The 18,909-nt window shown below is 36.4% G+C and overlaps 1 pseudogene; it reads left to right on the top strand.

The window, feature by feature from the left end:
* Positions 1–1,997: 1,997 nt before the first annotated feature.
* The window catches only part of LOC110804599 (uncharacterized), a 31,991-nt pseudogene continuing 15,079 nt past the window's right edge, over positions 1,998–18,909 (top strand).

Here is an 18,909-nt window from a genome sequence, read left to right as displayed (position 1 = left end):
CTTTTTTCATCAAATCATGTAAATCAAACCATTGTGTTAACACAACAAATCTTTGGAGCTCTGCTCCTCCCTTTCACAAAAAAAAAAACACAACAAATGATTTGAGATTCTAATTTACGAACGGAGGTAGGATTTCACCACAAAGTATCATAATAACAATTTCAAAAAAATCAATCAAACTAGCCAGAAATCATCATCATCGTCAACAACAACAACAAATGGACACATAATTTGAGAGAAGTTTGAAATGGAGATTGAATTTGATAAAATTGTCATTGAAAACCAAGAGACAACGATCCAAATCTCAATATAAATCCCCGAAATCAAACGGCCCAAAAGGAATTTTAGCCTTTTCCTGTGTGTAATTGATAATACCCTGTATATGAATTGGGTCGTATGAGTTTGGGAGGAAAAAGGTATGATGATCAGATGAACAGAGGAAATGGGGAAGAAAAATTAATTGTAAATGCTTAATTATCATTGGTCGATGGCTTACATTGTTTTATGCACAAACAAATCGATTGTTGCCATGTGTATTTAACCAAAAGGGATTAAACTTTTAACTAAAGGGACTAACCTTTTAATCAAGGGGACTAACCTTTTGCTTACTTTGGTTAGTTTTGGCCGGAAAGTGAATAGTAGATCCTAAACGGTGAAAATAGGTCCCAAACGATGAAAAAAGCAAAAGGTTAGTCCCCATCTTCGTGCTTAACTCAGGCAAAACATCCCAAATCAAATATGGCAAAAAAAAAGAATTAATTCAAGAATAATTTAAACAATCTTACTCCCAATCACTCCCGAAAATTTCTACAATCAAAATTATTGCCAAATATACGTGTATTAAAAACTAAATCAAGCAAATAATTATAATTGCCTTAAATGCAAAATAAAGAAACTTTATTACATGGGTAATTAATTACTCCAAAAATCAAACCATTTAAATATTTTTACAACCAAATCAACTCCATTTGTTGGATAATTGCTCCAACACTTTACGCTGCTACATTACAAAAATAATGATCGGTCACTCCAAAACATGTAAGTCTCTATGTTGACTTTAACCTAAAATAAATCTTTTTGTTTTCTCTCTGGTGGGTGACTGTAGACGCCTACTTTTGACGCTCGTCCTATGTTGGACGATTCAATTATGAAACTATAATCCACTTGTCAACAATGTACAAGAACGACTCTCGACTGACTGAAGAGGCCATCCGGAGCAGAACCCGTTAAATATAATAACTTCCATAAATAGAAAAGTTTCCCAAAATAGAGTCGACACGTACTTAGTCGCATTTGCATTCCGATACGTCTAAATATGTAGTTACATATCGTTAGAAAAATTGAATTTAATTGTCCGCATGCGGCAAACCTGCACGTGCCACAATGTTCTAGTGATTAACATAGCTTGAATGCCATTTTCCGAACGGGCATGCTTGGATTGAGGGTAATGTATTAAAGGGGTAATAAAAGTCAAACTAAGGTAATTGAAGGTGATGATGAGGGGATGAAGTGGTGGCAAAGGGAACAAGATAGTGTTGGCAAGAAGAAAATAAAAGGGAAGGGGGAACAAATACTCTCATCATGGGGGGAATAGTTACCCACCATCCCACTAGGGTGATTATTACCCTCATTTGAGGGTAATTACTTCCTCCCTTCCTCCCTTATTCTCACAACACCACCACTACCACAACTTCTCATCACAATACCACCACACCACCCTCCTTGCAACCACCTCAATTTACCTTCATTGTACTTTTATTGTGGTGGTTTGACTTTTATTACCCCATAATCCATTACACCCAATCCAGGCGTGTTTGTCATACGATATTTTTACCTAATTTAATTATCCCAATTAATGCTTATATGTGTGATCTCATATGAATTAAACTAAATTAGTTGGAGGTTTAATCCAATTATAACGTAATTATTTTCTTATCAAGTAATTATATTATATTTAGTAATTGCCCGAAATGGGCATTTCGGAGATAATTCCTTCAATAATAGCATTTGCGAAATATGCAAGATATTACATAAAATCTCACATGCAATCTAACTAGAACTAGAACTAGAACTTAGAACTATAATTTTTTTGTTTTTCAACTCTCTTCTCACATGAATATACGATTGTTTTGATTTTGGGATTTTGAGTAAAAACAGAATATGTCTTGTTTGTTGCATACATTCTCAGATACCAATTTGGTTTCTTTTCTTTGATTTATTCGAAAAGGGAAAGAAACCCACCGCCATTTTTATCTACTCTTTTTTTCTTCACCGATTTTCAACTGTTTCTCTCTTCATTCAGGTACTCATCTCACTAATAATCTTTGTAAATTTGAATTTTGTATGATTCTGGGTTATGAATTTGATCACTTAATCTTGGAATTTTGATAATATTTTTTTTTTTTTTTATTCTGGGTTATGAATTTGATCATTTGATAGGATAATTGCGTTGTATTCATGTATTTTTTGAGGTGTTTTTGTTGAATGATTCTGGTATTTGCTGTTATATTGGCGTGTATGAGAAATTTTGTTGGGTGCCCTTTTGTTTAATTTTAATTTCGGAGTAAGATTCCGTACCTGGGTAATTTAATTTTGATTTGGTTTGCGATATGTTACCCTAATTTAGGTTGAAATTAGGTTTTTTTTTTTTTTTTGGCAAATTAAGGATTATATTACCAAAAAGGAGGAGTTACAGTAGGCAGAACCTACAGACAATTTAACCAATAACAACTAACAACCAAAAGGCCTACAAGATTACAGGCAACAAAGGCCAAGAATTTGACCCCAAACACATTCAAAGAAAATATGTTGTGTACTTTTGCCATGAGTATCACACATGGAAAATATCAGAATTAATTAGACCCCATTTCAACAATCTGTCTCTGGTAGGAAGCTTAGCTTGAATAGCGAACCAAAGAATAAAGAGACTCTTTGGACTAGCAGGGTTGTTGCACAACACCCTCCTCCAGGAGACTTTCTCGTAATCACCACAAATAGCCTGATACATTCTCTTGATAGAGAACTCCTTATGGTTCTGAAAAATTTCCTTCCCCGGTCCATGAAGAAGAACTATTTCTCTACAACCCCTTATGGTTGAAATTAGGATTAATGAACTGATACGGACGATTGTGTATCTGGGTAATTTAATTTTGGATTGCCATTTGTTACCCTAATTAGGTTGAAATTAGGATTAATAGCGATACTAGAGCAATTTTGTTAAACTCAATCTTACTAGAAAAAACCAACCCTGAGAGTTCCCTCCAAAATACAAAAAGGGATAAGAAAATTGGCGTTAAACCCATTTCAGAATGCACACCTTGAAGCATGCTTACAAAACTCAAAATAAGGAGAATGATAAGAAGATATATATTTTATTAGTTTTTGAATAGATCATTCAAAATATTTATGAGTCGATGGCTTTTCTTTCTTGTCATCAAGTGGAGGAGCAGGAAGTATAGTCATCTATTTCTTTCTTCCTTTTCATCCTATATTTCCTTTGTCGTGGTGAGTGGTGTGTTTATTATATACGCCAGATGACAGAGATTAGTTTGTCTTGACCTCTCACAATTGAGTTTTGACATGATTTACAAAATTACCTTTACAATAGTTATGTTATATCTATCTCATTCTTGTCATTTAAGTTAAGGAGATGCATATTAGTAGATCCTAAATCATTTTTCGAAAGCCACTACCATTTTAGGAAAGGTGACAACTTTTTTGACCCTAAAGTGACTTCTAATCCCGCACGGAGAAAGTATATTTTCAGTTTTTGGGTATTGAACATGTGATTTTTCTTGCTCCTCGTTTTTTATAGTTAAACTAGTGGGCAACCTTTTTTTCTATTTTTTTTTGAAGAATTTGTGACCTTTGTGCGAGGATTGAAAGTAAAAGCTGAATAGAGTATTGCTGAATTAAGTGGGGGCAATTTGAAATATTGATTACGAGTACATCCTTGTTATCCCTCAATCTAAAGTTTTGTACTCCATATATTACTAGTTTCCGCTTAGTTAGTTTAGCTTAAGAAGTGTTAGGAGTGGAACTGCATTCACTTTGCTACTTTACTAAAGTAATGCATTCCTTTAACATGCCATTTTAGTATGAATTTGTTGGCCAAGTATGTTTATTATTTGCTCTGTTCCAATTAACTTAACTTCTACTGATCGCAAGGAGATTAAGCCGAGTGAATAAGCGGAGAGAAGAAATGGGTGGGTGGGTGTGGACCAACTTTTGAGAAAAAGTAAACATGAGAAGTTAAAAAAGGTTGATGTAAATTTATTAGTAGGGGATCCCAAATTGGAAGCTATTAAATTTATTGAGGGATAGAGAGTATTCTTATAAGGTCAAGCATGGTTTCTAGCTGCAGGTTTAAGCCGTCAGAAGTGCCAATTGTTGATGCAGTCATATGAGTCATGCTTTAGTGGTATCAATTCCAAATCATTTTCTAGGTTTAAGAGAAAAAGCATATCAAAACTCCATCTGATGGCCAAGCTTAAAGAAGACTCATTTCATACATACATAACGGAACCATGTTTAACTAATGAAGAGTAATGGTTAAAGTTGGCTAGTTTTGACTAATGAAGACTATAAGGTACTATGTAATGGTAACAATTTGTGGGCGCTTATGGAATTATACCAGGAATTACATTTCTTTGCATCCATAGGGTTGTTTTCTTTTAATGGCTTAAACCTCCATTCTTCTTATATTTGTTTTTCAGAATTTATTTTCTATAGGATATGGAAGCAAATATTTTGTGAAGATACTTCTTTGGTCATTGCCATTATCCTTTTATCTATGAAAACTTACAGAGTTCAATATATTAATTGGAATAGGTCATTCGAGAAGTTGGTTCAGCAACAAAGAACTGGATTTATTGTACTACAGGAGCTGGTTTCTTATTGCGGAATGGGTTCGAACAGGCCGGCTGTTGGTTTACTGGATACAATTAGAATGGATAGCTTCAGGAATATACTGCCTCATTGTTATCCTTATCCACATGAGCACTCTCGTCATGCTATCATAGCAGTTGCCCTGGGGTGCCTTTTTTTCATATCGTTCGATAGTATGAATACTTTCATACAAGGGTTTGACAGCAACATTAAGTGGTGGTTTATGTATATCTGTTTGTTTGGATTTTTCTATTTTTTCTCATCACCGTTCATTGGGAAGACAATTAAACCAAGTTATTCAAATTTTAGTAAATGGTGAGTACTGTATTCATGGTGAACTTATCCATTTAGTTTTTGATGTGGTTTTTCTTTTTCTTTTTTATGACTAATTTTTCGTTCACTGGGTGACTGTATATACAGGTATATTACCTGGATTTTTGTGGCAGCTGTATATCACCTCCCAAGTTTTCAATCAATGGGAATTGATTTGAGGATGAACCTTTCTTTATTCATAACAGTCTATATATCCTCCATTCTGTTTCTTCTGGTTTTCCACCTTATTTTCTATGGCCTTTGGTACCTTGGTCTTGTTGCCCGTGTGGCTGGCAAGAGGCCGGACATCTGGACCATCCTTCAAAATTGTGTAGTAAGTTTGATAACTCCTTGAGTACATTGTATGCCTTTGCTTCAAGTGGGCTTTTTTCCCCCCTAATTTGGTGCTTTGCAGGTAATTAGTGTTGCCTGCTGTGTATTCTATAGTCACTGCGGAAATCGAGCTATTGTGAAAGAGAAGCAGAGCTTCAGCTGGTTTCCCTTTTGGAAGAAGGAAGACAGGAACACCTGGCTTGCAAAGTTAATGCAAATGAATGAGTTGAAAGACCAAGTGTGCTCTTCTTGGTTTGCTCCTGTTGGATCTGCAAGTGACTACCCTTTATTGTCAAAGTGGGTAATTTACGGCGAGGTATGTGATCAAAATTTTAAAGAATTTTTCTTGGTAATTTTTTGGCGATTAAGCTCTTCGTAATTTATCGTATAACACTGCATGATTGTTGGTCTATTCTTTTGTTCCATGGCAGCTTGCATGCAGCAGCGGCACATGTGCAGAGTCGCCGGACGAAATTTCCCCTATATATTCCTTACGGGCCACCTTTATAGGCCTTTACATAGCTAATTATGTAGTTGCAAGGTCAACTGGGTGAGTTATTACTCTCTCTATTCCCATTTTGGCTGCCAAACCATACAATTTGCGTGTCCCATTTGTATTGTTCGTTGTAGGAAACAACGAAAATCAAGCATTTTTGGGTTGTACGTGTACCGTTATGCCCCTAACCAGGTGGAGCAGTTCACTTTTATTAAACAATCTTCAGTGAAATTCTTGATTGTACTCTTGTACTATTGACTTTTTTATTTTGTACAAAATTCTTTTCTTAATTACACATGATACCATTGTACTTGTGCTTCATGACTACCGTGAATATAAGGTGTTAAACTGACATTAAGTAAGCCGGGAATCCCTTTCTCTCTCTTATTATGATCCCCAAAACCTTAATCTTTATCTTCATGTGCAAAATTCCCTCTTTTCCTTCTCTTAAAATTCCCCGATTTCCAAATGGTTGCTCGATTTTGCTGTCCCTCGTCTTGTTCCAAACCTCCTCCCAATTTTTATAACGAGGAGAACTAAGTAGAAGAAGATAAGTGAAAAAGACGAAGACATTTGGTTAAGATACTTATGTAAATTCTTTCTTTCGTGCACGCCTATCCTTAAAATTTAAGTCACGCCTCCCTCGACATATGTCGCCTTCATTGGGGTCGGAATGCTGACCAGCTGACCTATTGTCAAAACCAAGGGGCTGAAGTGGCCTCCTTTAGCTATAAGTTATGGTGTTAATGGACTGAAATAAAGAAGTGAGTTTTGAATCTAATAATATTACGGAGTAATTAGCAAAAATTGGTGGGTGTCTTATTTTTATAATTATGGAGTCGGAGTTGCAGGGCATCAAGGGTATGCTAATTATGGAGGTTATGATGCTTTTGGAAGTTCAAGTGATTTATGGTAATGTTGGAGTTGAGAGCTTTGCTAGTTTGGATGAGAAGAGAAAAAGTAATCGGTCACTAGTTAATACTTTTGAGGTGAAGCATGATTAAAAAATCCATGATAACTGGTATAGAAGGGAAGGGAAACCCAACAATTTTTTTTCATTTTGATTAAAAATTCAACATAACGTTTGAATAACAGTATGTTCACATTAGCCGTGAAGCCCAAAGTATAGAATTGCCGTGTGTTATATATATAAAAAAAATTGTGTATCAAATGGAAATGTCAATAGTAGGAGGGTACTATTAAGAATATCTCAATACTTTATAAGGAGCCTGCTTAAGTGTCATCCACTATGGCATATAATGTTATAACATGCTAGCTTTCGTTCAAAACTGTGAATTTCCTTTGTATTATTTTGTGAATTTATTTATTAAATTAGGAAGTTCCTATTGTCATTTAGGATTTTTTTTTATAAGAACCTGAAAAGGCCTATTTTGAAATGGTTATTTGGTATCCAAGTTTTAGCAGATAGCATCAAGCACCTCTTACTTTATGGTGCGCTCTTAAAATTTGAGATCCATAGAAAACATCTGATATTAATTAGAAATAAGTTGTCAGTAGCTGGAAGTGGATAATGTTTTTGATACCTTTTTTTCTTTGTTAAAATTTGTTCATTGTTTGATAGTTACTCATTTTTGTATTCCTCATTTTCTGTTCTACTTCTTTGATTTGTGACTACCAACAGATGGGCTCTTACACACCCTTTGTCACTTAAAGAATACGAGAAATTGAAGAGGCAGATGAAGAAGCCTGAGTTCCTAGACATGGTTCCTTGGTATTCAGGGTATTAGTCACCACCTTGTTTTATATGTCACAGTTTGTTGATTAGTCTCTTTGGGGTGTTGAATATATTTACAGAAGAGGTGAACTCTTGTTTGACTACCCTCTTTTAATTTCAGGACATCAGCTGATTTGTTTAAAACCGTTTTTGACCTTCTGGTGTCTGTGACGGTGTTTTTTGGGCGTTTTGACATGCGTATGATGCAGGTATACATATTGCAGTCAAAACTTGGTTTATTCTGCTTTTTTCATATTGCAACTTAATAGTTTTATTGAAGCCGGGAAGTCTTTGCTTCCCTTTTTGTTCCTTATACCTTATTTGACCTACTTATTCTTGTTTAAACCAGCTTTTGACTTTCTACATTCTAGACTATTATTATTCATTGAAATGGTCATCTTGCATGATTTTAATAGTGTGTTTAGGTGACAATGGTGGAGAGAAGAGGGAGGGGGGGGGGGGGGGGGGGTGAACGAAGGAGTGAGCTTGCGTTTTCCTTTTTAAACCTTTTCAAGGCAAGAAGGATATGGTTTGTTGAAAGGAGAAGGAAAATGGATCCCTACATTTCCCATCCACCCATTCCCTACTTGTACTGTCATTTATAATTACTCAACTTTTAATCAATTGTTAATTTTGTGGATCCTTTTATACTATATTTATTCATTTATGTATTTATTAATTATTATTATATATTATTTATTTATTAATTACTATTATTATTACGCACACGTAGTTATCCACTTATCCAATCCTATTATTTATATTATTTATTATTTGTAATTCATTATTCATTTTTTTTATTATGTATTTTTTTTATTTTTATTTTTATTGTTTACGATGTACAACTTCGTATTTACTATTTACTATTTATTATTTTTTACTTATTACTTATTTCATTTCAGTAATATTCAGCTCAACTTAGCTCTAAAAACAGGGCCTTATTCTTTCGACATACCCCATTATCATCTAGAAGACCTACAATTTAAAATTCCCCATTAATCTGCTTACGATGACTAGCCTTCTAGTGAAAGTATTTAGTGTTTTTATCAACATCCCGAGTTTCATTAGCTCTAGCCCTTGCATGCCAATAAGGTTCTTCAAGTCTATGGAAGTCGTCAAGCTCAGTAGATAGTAGTACATATCGGCATCCGGAACTCTACCTTGTGCCTTCTAGAGTTGCACTACGTCTCTTTTATTTTTTTCTTCACACTCCGAAAACGGTGTGATGCCCATACGTTAAACTCTTCACGCACACAGATACGAGTTTGGGCCGCCTCCTGCCCGTACTACTCGCCGAAGCCTCCACAACCACCTTACCGCAGTCATCGTTTGAAAGCCATAGAGCTTCAAACTTAAAGCACTTTTTCCTTCCTGCCGTGTTCATAGTAGTTACAAGCAGTCAGCACAATCAGAGCATGGCCAAATATGTAAATAGGAAATTGACGAACTTGGAAATAAAGGAAAGCACTACACCAATCTCCATCTGCCAAAAGCAAGTCGCTCACGTTTAAAAGTAATCGTTGTTGTTCCCCTTTTCCACGTAAATATGCTCCCTCTAAAGCCAAGGTCTTTAAATCCACAATCATTAATCACAACTCGGAACACATCCATCAACCTCTCGCTGCGTGGTATCCCTCGCTTCTTTTCCTCCATACGAACAATTTCATTAAAATCCCCTAACATCCCACAAGGTAATGGCCTGCTCGATTTAATGTGTGTCATCATCTTCCACGTGAGATTCTTATTTTTCTGCTGTGGCCAACCATACACCCCCACCGATCTCCACACCGGAATGTTAGTGTGGTCACAAATGTCGGTCGAAAGCGTAGCATTGGAACAACTATGTAGGCTTTTGTTTACCAAGGGTTTGAATCCCTCTTTTTCCGTACATAACTTTCACATAATTTAATTCGCCAACTTTCTAACTTAAACAAATCAAACAGTTATGAATAGAATAGGAGCAAACCTCCACATTATTATCCTTCCACCAAAAACCCATACCTCCCAAATTTCCATTACTACTCATACATATACCATTAACAAAGCCACATATATTCCGAACCCTCTCTAGATTGACCATGTCAATCATCGTATCCATGAGAAGAAACACAATGTTCGGCCTGTCTCTTCAACACCAATCACGGAGAGTACTCGCTGTCCAAGGGTTGCCAAGCCCTTAGGCAGTTTCAACTTAAGATTTTCATTGTTGTTAGCACCAACCTTTGCTACTTTGATGAGCCCATTATGACTTGCCTGTTTTGAACGTTTACCGCCCTCCTCCTCACCATCTATATCCATCTTGTCCTTCCTTTTGCACATTTAAACTCCTCCACCCCAACTACATCACACATTGCACCTTACCATCACATTACCCTCTCTTCTCACCCTCCTGACTAAGAGGAGCGGTGCCCTATCTTTCGAGGGAGATTATATATTTATAATCTCTCTCACCTTAATTTACTATATATAGTGTTTTTCCTCTAATAAACTACCTATCCTATTCTTCAAGCTACTAACAAGTTAGGCTATGTTCTGTTCACCTTATTTCAACTTATTTCAGGAAAATAAGTTCAGCTAAGATAAGATAAGTTCAAGAAAAAATAAGGGTTACCCAAGTATAATTAATAACTAAAATAGGTTTTTGATAAGTTATAATAACTTCAGGTAAGTTCTGATAAGATAAGTTTAGGAAAAGTAAGTAAAAATCAAGTGAATAGAACACACCTTAACCGTAATTCTACTACCTAAAGTGCCCCTCCCCCTAGATATTGATGCTTAGCAGAATATAAGAGGCATGATAGTAGATAAATACCCATCAAGTCATGACGGGAACTCTGGAGCAAGAATGTTGGTTTGAGTGATGCAAATTTAATATTGGTTAGATTAAAGTTTGTCCACGGATGGTCGGAATTTGTCTTTGAACTTTGCATACTAGAAAAAGTAATAGGTTCCTTGCTCCTTGTTGATGTTTTTCTAAAAGAACTCCGATATTGGAGAGGGTTGTGAACGTTTTGTAAATACTTCCAGTTTTAAACAATGTGGGAAGTTGGTGAGCTTGGAATAATATGTATGTTTGTTAGAAACGAGGGCATTATGCCTTCATTTAGTTCTCAAATAGATAGGATGGATTTTGTTAGGGAACCCATACAACCTCTCTTCATGTTTTTCTATATTCGCTTCACTGATTGAATTCCCCACTTCTTGTTTCTCTCTTTCCTTTTGCTACCTTGATTTAGAAATTTGAAGTCCCAAAGAAGTTAAAAGCTTTGTGTGGACAATATGTTTAGGGAGGTTTAGCACTAATAATTATTCATGAGTTGCACGCTTGCACTATGGTAAGAGTATTTTGGGCTTATCTTCAAAGTTGTGACTTGTGGGGTTATTTGTTTTTGCATTGAGATGACTATGTCATTTATATGTATGTGGAATAGTGTTTGGAATCATGGAGAAAGAGTGGGTTTTCTAGCCTTCTGTTTTCTATATTGTACAAATATTGTGTTTTAGTTTATGGAAGATATGAAGGTTGGCATGCTTCGATGTAATTGGGACTAAGGCTATGTTGCATGTAAATCAAAATGGGAACCTGAATCTAGATTTAAGGAAGCACAATTTTATCATGTAACATAGAAACACAATATATGATCAACAATTCGAATGTTTAGCCTAGAAATCTAAAGTTATTTTATTGTTATTGGCCAGAAATATAAAGATAAAGAAGGTATTGGAGATAAGAATTAGATTTATATAAAGAGATTATTAAGAAACAAAAATAATTTTGCGAGTTGTGACTACAGATCTATAAGTGGGAGAACTTATTCATCACTCAATGATTGTGCCTTTGTTAAGTTTCCACAAGTTTTCCAGAATCATAAATGGGATGATCTTCCTTGAGAGATTTTGTGCGTTAAAGGAAGCTTGATTAGTGCGAACTATTCTTTTTTCCTACAAAAGTTTTCTAGATTTTTTTTGTCCTCGTTTCTTAATAAGATATTAATGCAAACTTTTGTTTCTAAGTAAAGGAAAATTTGTCAAAAATTATTTCATTTAGGACTCAATTTATGAAGTGCCCTGGTACCTTATTTGATATTTTGGTTCAATACTCAAGTGTAACTTAAGTTTGACCTGATAGTATAAAAACCAACAGCACCTTGTTACTGATTTCCGGCAAAAAAGTCAAATATTTGGCGAGACTTTTTATCACAATCATTTTTTCTTGTGCGTTACAATCTTTTTTCTTTGTTGCCGTTTCCTCGCTCTCCCCGCTCCTGTCTTTTATTTTCACGTTCAACCTCCCTTCTATCCTTGCTGCTTCTAGTCTTCTTACTTCGTCTTCTCTTCTCATGGTTCACTCTTTGATCCCCACCTCACCCTACCTCATCCCAGCCCCCCTTCCCCGCAACAAAAGCAAGGGACATAAAGACGTGTGCACAAAGAAGGAGAAAAGAAGAAACGGAAGAAGATGGGTCATTTTTTCGGTATTCTGGAAATTTCTAACATGAAGTATCAAAATGCCCTAATTATAATCCTAAAGATATCAATCCTTTTTGAAAAATACAATTTAGGATCGAACACCTTCCATTGGAGAATTCACCTTTGCTTAAAATTTTTGATTGTATTTTTTTTCCTTTTTTGGGTTGGTTTATTGTTTTGCGGGGTTACATTGAACCTTATTTTTTTTCTTCTCTTCGATATTATTGATATCAGTTTTCTTTGCTAGAAAATTGAAATTCAATCAACTAAAGTGTTTTTTATTAAAAAAACTTTGGGGTTAATTTCATCTTCAATTAAATGGGAATTGATTTTGTATGACTAATTTACTGCGTTTTGGAGGTTTCTTAATTTGTTTATCTTTTGATTTTCTGAATTCTTTTGGAGAGCAATGAATCAAAAAGAACGAGAAGGGGGTGTGGAAGTTATGCGTTAGTAACAACAGTGTTGATTCCTGGGTTTTGATGATGACAAGCTTACACTCTACTGATTGTTAAATTAAGGATTGACAGGAGCAAGTCACTATAAGCTAGGACAAGTACACAACAAGGCAAGAAGTGAAGCAGCGTGGAAATTAAGTCCAACCTCATGGAGAATACAAGTCTAAAGAGTATGGACGGATTGAATCATGGGCCAAGAAGAATGAAGCCCAGCAAGTCAATTAGAGTCCAGAAAGGTATAAGATCAGTAGAAGCAAATACAACTTAGTATGGGAACAGAGTATTTCAAAGAGTCCTAGTTAAATCTTGAATCTAAAGAAAATCGGTTTTTGTTTTTCAAAAGATAAACATCAAGGATTAAAACTGATTTTACTATCCTACTTAAAGATATACTCTTAAGGTTTTTAAGTTGATTTACAACTCTCAGATTAGTAAAGATAGGATTTGTCTAAAACGCGCTTTTAGAGAAACTGTTTGCGAAAATCTATCTTTCGAAAAGAGTCCTAACTAGTGTAGGATTAGAATCTAGGGTAAAAGCTTGGATTCTTATAAATAGACCTTAAGATCTTCACAAAACTTTTATCAGACTTATTTACATCAACCGGAAGCTTTCAGGTATCACCCTTAAAGTCTTAATCTTTAAAAGAAGTCTGTTCCTGTTCCCATATAGAGCAGTATTTGTTACGTGGTCTTGTATCTAGTATTTAGTGTTAAGTTTAATATTCTTTGATTTCAGTTTAAGTGTTTAGATTTTGTATGTTAAGCCTGAGTCAGGCTTACTTGAGCAAGAGAGAAGATCTCACAAGAGATATGTGAGGAGAAGCAGTTGAGGGACTGTTTCTGTAAGGGAAGGAACAACGAGGGGTTGTTCCTGGTCATCTGTAGTCAGAGGCGACTAACAGATTGTGGCCCGAGTAGATTAGGCTTGTAAAGAAACTGAGTTGTTTTGCCTAATTAGTGAATGTGTTTAAGTCCCCAAAAGGGGCCGTGGTTTTTTCCTCTCTATTGGGCCTAGAGAGTTTTCCACGCTAAATCTCGCTTGCATATTTTATTGTTTCTGTTCCTAGTAGTTTAATTTTTGTAAAACCATAAAATATCAATTCACCCCCCCTCTTGAGGAACTCTGTGAAACTAACAATTGGTATCAGAGCCAGAACCCTTTAACTGCAGGTAATTCTGTCGGGAAAAACGATTCTGAAGCTATGAACACAACTGAGAAACTCGAAGAGGGATACTCAACACAACGACCTCCAATGTTTAGTGGCAAATACTATTCATACTGGAGAAACAGGATGGAGATCTTTATCAAAGCTGAGAACTATCAAGTATGGAGAGTCATTGAAGTTGGAGACTTCCAAGTCACTAAGCTAAACACCTCTAGTGAAACCGTTCCTAAACCGGTTGCTGAATTTGACAAAGCCGACTATGAAAAGCTCGAGCTTAATGCCATGGCTGTCAAAATTCTTCACTGTGGACTAGGTCCTAATGAGCACAATAGAGTAATGGGATGCAAGAATGCGAAGCAAATATGGGATCTGCTCCAAGTCACTCATGAAGGAACAAATGAAGTCAAAAGATCAAAGATTGATCTTTTAATGCACCAATATGAATTGTTCACCATGAAACCTTCTGAAACAATTCAAGACATGATCACCCGCTTCACTAACATCATCAATGAATTGAACTCTCTTGGCAAAATCATAACCCCTGAGGAACAAGTTAGAAAAGTTCTAAGAAGTCTTCCACAAGATCCCTGGATGGCCAAGGTAACTGCCCTTCAGGAAACTAAAGAATTCACCAAGTTTAACCTGGAACAACTAGCTGGATCCCTCCTGACTCATGAACTGCAACTAAATGCACGACCTTCAGAGAATAACAAAAATAGGGCTCTTGCTCTAAAAACTGAAAATGATGAAAACTCTGAAGAGGATGAGGAAACAGCTCTATTTGCTAGGAGATTCAGAAGAATGTTCAGGAACTATAAAGATGGAGATCACCGAGGGAAACCTAACCGGAAATTCTCCAAAACTGATACTGGATGCCATAAGTGTGGAAACTTGGAACATCGCATTAGGGAATGCCCCCTCTGGGATCAAGAACGAGGAAAAGGAAAGGAAACAACCAGAGACAGATTCAAAGATAACAGGAACTCATTCTCCAAAACTGACGTAAGAAAGGCCATGATTGCTGCATGGGGAGACACTTCTTCGGATGAGGAACAGGAACAACCCAACGAAGAAACAGCTCACCTATGCCTTGTAGCTGAACATGAAGAAGATGGATCTGACTCAGAATCTGAAAAATTCCAGGCAAGTCTCACTCAAATTAAAAATAAACTTGAATCTCTTTCCAAATTAGAATTGTTTGATCTACTTTCCTGTCTCACTAGTGATTATGAGGATCTACTGAAAGAAAAGTTAGACTCTGATAAAGAACACCAGACCACCATAAAAGAACTTAGTAATGAGCTAGAATGGACAAAAAATACTAACATAGATATAGACAAACGGTTCTTTAACCTCTTTGATCAGAACCTCCACATAAAAGAAATCTGTGAAGCCTTACGAAGTGAAAACATCTGGCTAAAACAAGAACTAATTGATCTAGAAGTGGCCAAGACTAAAAGCCTTTACAAAGATGAACTAGAAAGAACTCAACTGGAACTAGTTAAGATTCACCAAGAAAGACCAAACTAGAAGATGAACTAGCTAGAAAGACTAGACACAAAATAGAAGGAACACCTAAATGGATAGAAGAAGCTAGAACCAAACGCACAGAAGGACTAGGTTTCAACCATAAGAAACGTCAACCTAGAAAGACTAGAGTAGATCTCTATAGTGACATAATATGCTCCTTCTGTGGCCTAATTGGTCACTACAGAATCTCTTGTCCCAAAAACCAACGAAGCTTGGAAAAGAACATAGAACACACCAGAACTAAATGGGTAAAGAAAAGCGATTTGATTCCAAGCAAGGAACCCAAGCTATGCTGGGTTCCTAAAAACTCTAACTAAAAATCTTATGCAGGTCGAAGTGAGGGGGAACAACACATGGTACCTAGACAGCGGTTGTTCCAAGCACATGACAGGAGACAGAAACAGATTTCTCTCACTCACGACCTATGAAGGTGGAACTGTGACTTTTGGCGATAACAACAAAGGTAACATCATTGGGATTGGTAAGGTCGGTAAGTCAAAGTCTCACTCCATCGATAATGTATTTTTAGTTGAAGGTCTAGGACATAGCTTATTAAGCATTTCTCAATTCTGTGACAAAGGAAATTATGCTAAATTCTTCTCGAATAAATGTCTGATTATCAACAGTAACACTAATACAGTGATCTTAGAGGGACAGAGGAAAGGGAACACCTATGTGGTTAACCTTAACTCCGTTCCTCACTCCAATCTGACCTGTCTCAGTGTTATTGAAGATGATCCATTATTGTGGCATAAAAGATTTGGTCATGCTAGTTTCTCTCTAATGAACAAGTTGAATTCAAAAAATTTAGTCACAGGTCTTCCGAATACCAAGTTCGCAAAAGTATCAGTATGTGATGCCTGTATCAAAGGAAAACAAGTGAGAACTTCTTTCAAGTCAAAGGGAATGATCAGTACAACAAGACCACTGGAGCTGATCCACATGGACTTATGTGGACCAATGAGAACTCAAAGTAGAAGTGGAAAAAGATATGTGCTTGTTATTGTAGATGACTTCTCAAGATACACATGGGTAATCTTCCTAGCCAGCAAGGAAGAAACATTTGAAGAATTCGTGGCATTTGCTTCTAGAGTCCAACGACAAAGCAATCACAAACTGGTCCACATCAGATCAGATCATGGTACTGAATTCCAAAACAAAAAATTTGATGACCTATGCAAAGAATCAGGAATAAGTCATAACTTCTCTGCACCTAGAACTCCTCAACAGAATGGTGTGGTAGAAAGAAAGAATCGAACTCTTGAAGACATGACAAGAACAATGCTGATTGCTAGTGGACTTCCAAAAAGTTTCTGGGCCGAAGCTCTAAACACAGCATGCTATGTGCTAAATCGAGTGTTGGTTAGAGCAATCAAAAACAAAACCCCATATGAATTATATAGAGGAAGAAAACCCTCCATAACTCATCTAAGAATCTTTGGATGCAAGTGTTTCGTCCACAACAATGGAAAAGACCAACTGGGAAAATTTGATGCACGAAGTGATGAAGCTATATTCTTGGGATACGCTTCGAACAGCAAAGCATATCGAGTATTCAACAAAAGGACCATGTGCATGGAAGAAAGCATACATATTATATTTGATGAAACTGACTCCCAAAACTCTGTTACAGGTACAACTCCTGAAGGAAATTTCGAACTAGGACTCACAAGAAAAACTGAAGACGAAGAAGTAAAAAGGACTTCTCAAATAGAAGAACAGACACAGGATGTTGAAACACCAGAAGGAGGAACAGTTGAAGTAGAACAAACGCAAAATGAGGATCATACAGAACAAAATGCTCAAACAGAACAGCGTGCCGAAGAAGCCTCTACACCATTCCAACCCAGACCTTGGAAACATCAAAGCTCGCATCCACTTGACCAAATAATTAGTGATCTTGGACGAGGAACAACAACGAGATCACAACTTAAAAACTTTTGTGCTTTTTATGCTTATTTATCAATGATTGAACCTAAAAATTATAAAGAGGCACTAACTGACTCTGATTGGATCATTGCCATGCAGGAGGAACTCAATGAATTCGAAAGAAATAAGGTATGGCATCTTGAGCCCACACCTTTAGCCAACAGAGTAATAGGTCTAAAGTGGGTATTCAGAAACAAACAAGACGAGCATGCAACCATCACTAGGAACAAAGCCAGATTGGTGGTCAAAGGATACAATCAGCAAGAAGGGATAGATTTTGAAGAGACATTTGCTCCAGTTGCCAGAATGGAAGCAATACGTATACTTATAGCGTTCGCTTCATACATGGGATTCAAACTCTATCAAATGGATGTAAAATGTGCGTTCCTAAACGGACATCTCAAAGAAGAAGTCTACGTGGAACAACCACCAGGGTTTGAAGATCCAGAATATCCCTCACATGTGTACAAGCTGGACAAAGCACTATATGGATTAAAACAAGCTCCAAGAGCATGGTATGAACGACTTTCTCACTTCCTACTAGACAATAAATTCAATCGAGGTAAGGTTGATAGAACCCTGTTCCTTAAGTCAAGAAATACAGATATACTAATAGTTCAAATTTATGTTGATGATATTATATTTGGTGCTACTAACGAAGATCTTTGCAAGGAATTCTCTGACTTAATGCAGCAAGAATTTCAAATGAGCATGATGGGAGAACTTAACTTCTTCCTAGGTCTTCAAATCAAACAAACGGAACAAGGCATCATGATACATCAACAGAAATACATAAAGGACCTCATCAAGAAATATGGAATGGAGTCGGCTAAAAGCAACCACACACCAATGGGAACAACTACAAGACTAGATGAGGATCAAGAAGGTAAGAGTGTTGATCAAACAAGATACAAAGGTATGATAGGCTCTTTACTTTATCTTACAGCAAGCAGACCAGACATTGCATTCAGTGTAGGTGTCTGTGCCCGCTTCCAATCTAATCCAAAGGAATCCCATCTCACAACAGTAAAAAGAATTCTAAGATACCTAAAAGGAACAGATGACTTATGCCTATGGTACCCTAACTATGATCATTTTGATCTCAAAGGATATACAGATGCTGACTATGCAGGTGATTTAGTAAACAGAAAGAGCACATCAGGGATGGTGCAGTTCCTAGGAGCATGTGCAGTCTCCTGGGCTTCCAAGAAACAAAACACCGTGGCATTATCCACAACAGAAGCTGAATATGTAGCTGCTGCTTCATGTTGTTCCCAAATGCTATGGATCAAGCAACAACTTAGAGACTTTGGTATGAAATTAAAATGTGTTCCTATCCTGTGTGACAACACTAGTGCTATCTGCATATCAAAAGATCCAGTCCACCACTCAAGAGTCAAACACATTCACATTCGTCATCACTTTCTAAAAGACTATGTGGAAAAGGAACTGGTCAAACTTGAATTCTGTCCCACAGAAGATCAGATAGCTGACATCTTGACCAAACCGCTTAACAGGGACAGACACGACAAGCTAAGGTTAGAACTTGGTATGATACGAATACAATGATTACTGTTGCCCTTACTTACTTTC

Source organism: Spinacia oleracea, chromosome 5 (assembly GCF_020520425.1).
Source record: "Spinacia oleracea cultivar Varoflay chromosome 5, BTI_SOV_V1, whole genome shotgun sequence".
Classification (NCBI taxonomy): domain Eukaryota; kingdom Viridiplantae; phylum Streptophyta; class Magnoliopsida; order Caryophyllales; family Amaranthaceae; genus Spinacia; species Spinacia oleracea.
This window is presented reverse-complemented; position numbering and strand designations above follow the sequence as displayed.